This window comes from Electrona antarctica, assembly GCF_951216825.1.
Source record: "Electrona antarctica genome assembly, chromosome: 22".
Classification (NCBI taxonomy): Eukaryota; Metazoa; Chordata; class Actinopteri; order Myctophiformes; family Myctophidae; genus Electrona; species Electrona antarctica.
In genome coordinates, this window is record NC_136805.1 from 34,761,560 (window position 1) to 34,767,317 (window position 5,758).

The 5,758-nt window shown below is 39.9% G+C and overlaps 1 long non-coding RNA gene across 1 annotated transcript; it reads left to right on the forward strand.

Moving 5' to 3' along the window:
* Positions 1 to 1,598: 1,598 nt before the first annotated feature.
* On the forward strand, positions 1,599 to 2,306 carry LOC306915634. Its single transcript, XR_013788853.1, has 2 exons — positions 1,599 to 1,719; positions 2,033 to 2,306. It is a non-coding gene; the product is annotated as an uncharacterized lncRNA (long non-coding RNA).
* Positions 2,307 to 5,758: the final 3,452 nt, after the last annotated feature.

A 5,758-nucleotide genomic window follows, 5' to 3' on the forward strand; every position in this document is an offset into this window, starting at 1 on the left:
CCTAATCACCCCATGTTCCTCTAGTAGCCCCCTAGTCACCCTCACCTGCCCCCCTAATCACCCCATGTTCCTCTAGTAGCCCCCTAGTCACCCTCACCTGCCCCCCTAGTCACCCCATGTTCCTCTAGTAGCCCCCTAGTCACCCTCACCTGCCCCCCCTAATCACCCCATGTTCCTCTAGTAGCCCCCTAGTCACCCTCACCTGCCCCCCTAGTCACCCCATGTTCCTCTAGTAGCCCCCTAGTCACCCTCACCTGCCCCCCTAATCACCCCATGTTCCTCTAGTAGCCCCCTAGTCACCCCATGTTCCTCTAGTAGCCCCCTAGTCACCCTCACCTGCCCCCCTAATCACCCCATGTTCCTCTAGTAGCCCCCTAGTCACCCTCACCTGTCCCCCTAATCACCCCATGTTCCTCTAGTAGCCCCCTAGTCACCCTCACCTGCCCCCCTAATCACCCCATGTTCCTCTAGTAGCCCCCTAGTCACCCTCACCTGCCCCCCTAATCACCCCATGTTCCTCTAGTAGCCCCCTAGTCACCCCATGTTCCTCTAGTAGCCCCCTAGTCACCCTCACCTGTACCCCTAATCACCCCATGTTCCTCCAGTAGCCCCCTAGTCACCCTCACCTGCCTCCCCGTCGTCTGCCTTAAAGCTACACCTTGACCATTTTGAACCCAAGTCCCTTCGCTCAGATGTGAGGAGAGAGAGAGACGCTATACTGTCGCTGTTGGTTTGAAACCCTGTATGTCCGAAGCTGTTAACTTTTAACCCATGAGAGAAACTACCAGATCCGGGCATGTCGCTTCCCGTACCATCTGCTTAAGTGCATGAAGAATCATCCTCAACTGGCCAGCGAGTTAAAAAACGTTCTACGAGTGAGGACAAACGTTATATCCATACTGGACCAAAAAAATAAAAAGATCTACAAGCTCTTAGCTCCAGAAAAGATTTTTTGAGTTAAAAATGTTTCGCTTTAAAATAGCAGATCGACAAGCTCTCGGCGCCACACTATATTATCTCCTCACATCAGAGAACAATGAGATTTAGGTTCAGAATGAACAAAGTGTGCTTTTTTATTCTACAGAGGTCATTCACACAAATGACAGCATAAGTGTTGCAGGTAGGTTAGCCTTAAGCCTGATGTAATACTGATAGAACTCCTTGAAATTAGCCAAACTGCAAGCTCACAACGGATCTGATTTGGTTTGGTTTGATTTGATTTGAAAAGCATTGAAATCACATTGGTACAGCAATTCGTGGATTACCCAATAAAGTCCCGACACATATTTCCATTGAGGTCCTCTCACAGTCAACAGATTAATAAATAAAAAATACACCACAATACCAAACGCATATCAGTAATATATACAGTATATACATAACATGAAAAAGAAATACAAGTGCTCACGTTGTGAATTTGTAGATTTACTATTTTCAGCGCAGAACACAGATGTGCAATGAAGTACAGTACCACTTAAGAGAATGACCCTGTATTCGCTTTTAGTTTTATTTTGCCAATGATGAAGTCTGTTGTCTATAGACTTCCTTTTCCTGAGCGCTGAAGTGCCTGTTAAAATGTTTTTTCATTTCCCTCTGCCAGGAAACATACTAGTTCAAATCTCTGTACTTCATGTTCTGGGTCTGTGCTACAGACTTATTTTGATTTAACTTACCGTGAGGGATAACATGCTTTCAATGCAGACAAATATGCCACATACAGTTGGGTGCCACCGATATTGTCCCTTATCATTTGACCCATTTAGGCCTGACCTCAAAATTAAAAAAAAAAAAATCTAAATCCTCCAGTTTTCTGAAATAAATATTTTCACGATTTTTCAAAAATAGCAGACCTACAAGCTCGTGAGCTCATGAGCTTGTAGATCTGCTATTTTTCAATAGCTAAATTATAACATAATGTTTAAAACACCAAAAGGGGTTCCCGCCCAAAATGGGTTAACTGTCCTTTTGCGCAGATCACGCAAACCTCAGCAAAAAGAAAAGGACAATATCGATGGCCTCCAACTGTACGTAGGGCCTTTTTATTTGACCATACTGTAAGCGCAAGGACAGTAGTCGCAGTTCATTTTGTTTGTTTATCTTGTAAAAACATGCTTTCTTTCATGTACCATACCAGGTATGTAATATGGTTTATGCATCAAGACGTTTTGTGGGTCTTGTCTTTGTCCTTGGTGATGTACAAAACATACAACACTAAAATACCTCTGAATCTACAGACTAGGGACTTGTGTTTTTCTGGTTAGCTTGTGTTCGTCAGCTAGGCATGTTACCATTGCCAAGAAAGAAAATACAAATAATTGACGGTAGTTTTCATTTTGGAGCTCGTTAACAGTGCAGATCTGTTTCTGAAATATGTTTTGAAATGATTTCACATCAGTAATTCCTACACCGTATGGAGCATCACATTGTGTGTGTGAATGTATATTAATGTGTATATTTTGCCTGTGAATAAACTATTTAAAAAATATATTTGGAGTCACTTTATATGTGAAGTGTGTGTGTCACAGTGTGTGTGTGTGTCACAGTGTGTGTGTGTGTGTGTGTGTGTGCGTGCGTGCGTGCGTGCGTGCACTACGCATGCTGCTTGCATGCAATATAGATAGAGGGGAAACAATGGTGTCTGTACCTCAAGCAATGCCACCAATGTAAGTATAACAAATACCCAGATGTGTAAATCTTATTTATTTATCATTACTTCGTGAGACAAAGGAAGGGAAACTCATGTCAATAATATCCAAACAACCTGGATGAGATTAATTGGTAATTAAAAAAGCATTATCACTGCAACAACCTTAAGACCACTGACATAACACCGTGTACACGGAATGAATTCACTGCAGTAATCACTAACAAAGAATCACACTTGTGTAAAGTGAGGGTTTAACGGCTGTAAACAAACATTGAAAGTCCATAGACGTGGCTGCCTGCCACACTGTTTGTTGAAAGTGCTCCAAACACATTAAAAGTCCATAGACTTGGCTTCCATATGACGTCATTTCAAACGGAAGATGTCGGAGGGGCTCAAAAACATGTTACTTATGCGGCTGCCAAACAAATGCCTAGAATTTTAACACTTTCACTTACAAATGCATTTGAACACCAATACTACAAGACCGTGTGTGGACTGGAGATGCAACATAGGCTAACGGTATATGAAGCAAAGCAAGCTCGGCTATATAAAACCAGCCATGATTTGATACTGTACGTCAGGACATTTATAAATAAAACATTGTCATAACGATAAATTGGCATTCCTCCTTGCGATTGAAATACCTTCTACAGCTTAAGTTTAGACTGGTTTTGTGGTACAATATGTCTGAACAGGTTTGAGGTCACTCAATTTAGCCTCAATAGTTTATCGTCGGATAGGATTTTGCAATTCCATGCTCTATTGATGTGGTACCATAGAAGAGATAACAGGCAAACTTTGGTCAAAACAACAATTCTTCTACGTGCTCCAATTGGAAATTATGTAATGCAATGTTTAACAATAATTGGACTCTTGAGAGTGTACAATGAAACCAAATGGATACACACACAAACACTAAAATACCTCTGAATCTACAGACTAGGGACTTGTGTTTTTCTGGTTAGCTTGTGTTCGTCAGCTAGGCATGTTACCATTGCCAAGAAAGAAAATAAAGATAATTGACGGTAGTTTTCATTTTGGAGCTCGTTAACAGTGCAGATCTGTTTCTGAAATATGTTTGAAATGATTTCACATCAGTAATTCCTACACTGTATGGAGCATCACATTGTGTGTGTGTGAATGTATATTAATGTGTATATTTTGCCTGTGAATAAACTAGTTAAAAAATATATTTGGAGTCACTTTATATGTGAAGTGTGTGTGTGTGTCACAGTGAGTGCGTGCGTGCGTGCACTACGCATGCTGCTTGCATCATTGCATGCAATATAGAGGGGAAATAATGGTGTCTACCTCAAGCAATGCCACCAATGCAAGTATAATAACAAATACACAGATGTGTAAATCTTATTTATTTATCATTACTTCGTGAGACAAAGGAAGGGAAACTCATGTCAATATCCAAACAACCTGGATGAGATTAATTCGTAATTAAAAAAGCATTATCACTGCAACAACCTTAAGACCACTGACATAACACTGTGTACACGGAATGAATTCACTGCAGTAATCACTAACAAAGAATCACACTTGTGTAAAGTGAGGGTTTAACGGCTGTAAACAAACATTGAAAGTCCATAGACGTGGCTGCCACACTGTTTGTTGAAAGTGCTCCAAACACAAAAACAAGTCCATAGACTTGGCTTCCATATGACGTCATTTCAAACGGAAGATGTCGGAGGGGCTCAAAAACATGTTACTTATGCCAAACAAATGCCTAGAATTTCAACACTTTCACTTACAAATGCATTTGAACACCAATACTACAAGAACGTGTGTGGACTGGAGATGCAACATAGGCTAACGGTATATGAAGCAAAGCAAGCTCGGCTATATAAAACCAGCCATGATTTGATACTGTACGTCAGGACATTTATAAATAAAACATTGTCATAACGATAAATTGGCATTCCTCCTTGTGATTGAAATACCTCGACGATCACCATTAGGCATAAAAATGCTAAACATGTATACATAAAACATTGTCATAAGGATAAATTGGCATTCCTCCTTGCGATTGAAATACCTTCTACAGCTTAAGTTTAGACTGGTTTTGTGGTACAATATGTCTGAACAGGTTTGAGGTCACTCAATTTAGCCTCAATAGTTTATCGTCGGATAGGATTTTGCAATTCCATGCTCTATTGATGTGGTACCATAGAAGAGATAACAGGCAAACTTTGGTCAAAACAACAATTCTTCTACGTGCTCCAATTGGAAATTATGTAATGCAATGTTTAACAATAATTGGACTCTTGAGAGTACAATGAAACCAAATGGACACACACACACACACACACACACATGAACCACTTTCTTTAGCCTAGTGTCTTTCTTTAATATTAGTGAATCTACAAGCTTATAGATTGGCTATTTTTGATTTCCATCGTACAGCTGATTATATGGGGCATCACTACCTGGTATTGTCACGTCGTCTACTCGGACCTTTGTGTGCAAACCAAGAGTTATTCAGTTGCATAATTCAATATTTAGATTTTAGATAATGGATATTCATATATAACAAACCCATTCAACTTCAAACTCCATTGAAAAACACAGCCATGGTTCTGGATATTGTCGTCCTTCCGTCTAATGCATAAGGGGACCAGGGGTCATCTAAATATATATATTATTATATTATAATTTTGCCCACATTAAAGGTCTCTTATAAATAAAAGCTTTCTCTCAGTGATTCAGCCTATCACAGTAGTATACTGTAGGTGTTGATCAAAATGTAATTGAGGTGAGTTTAAGGTTGCCTTTATCTTCCTGGATGATTTACATTCCACTAACACTTTGAGAGCCCACGCAAAACTGCCCAAAAAACACTTTCACCTAGAAAATCCATTCACATTTTTTATAATTCAGCTGACTGTGGAGACACATGCTGGAACTTTTTACTTTGAAATGTTTTATAGTTTTAGTTATTTAATTTAAACGCCCACTGCATTCTCAATGGCGAAAACACAAACTTTGGCACCATGTATTTTTTTTGTTTTTCAAAGACGTCCACAGACGTCTTGGGCACTGTACGTGCGGTAATACCAAAGACATCCACAGACAAAATGTGTTTATTATTATTATTATGGCCCA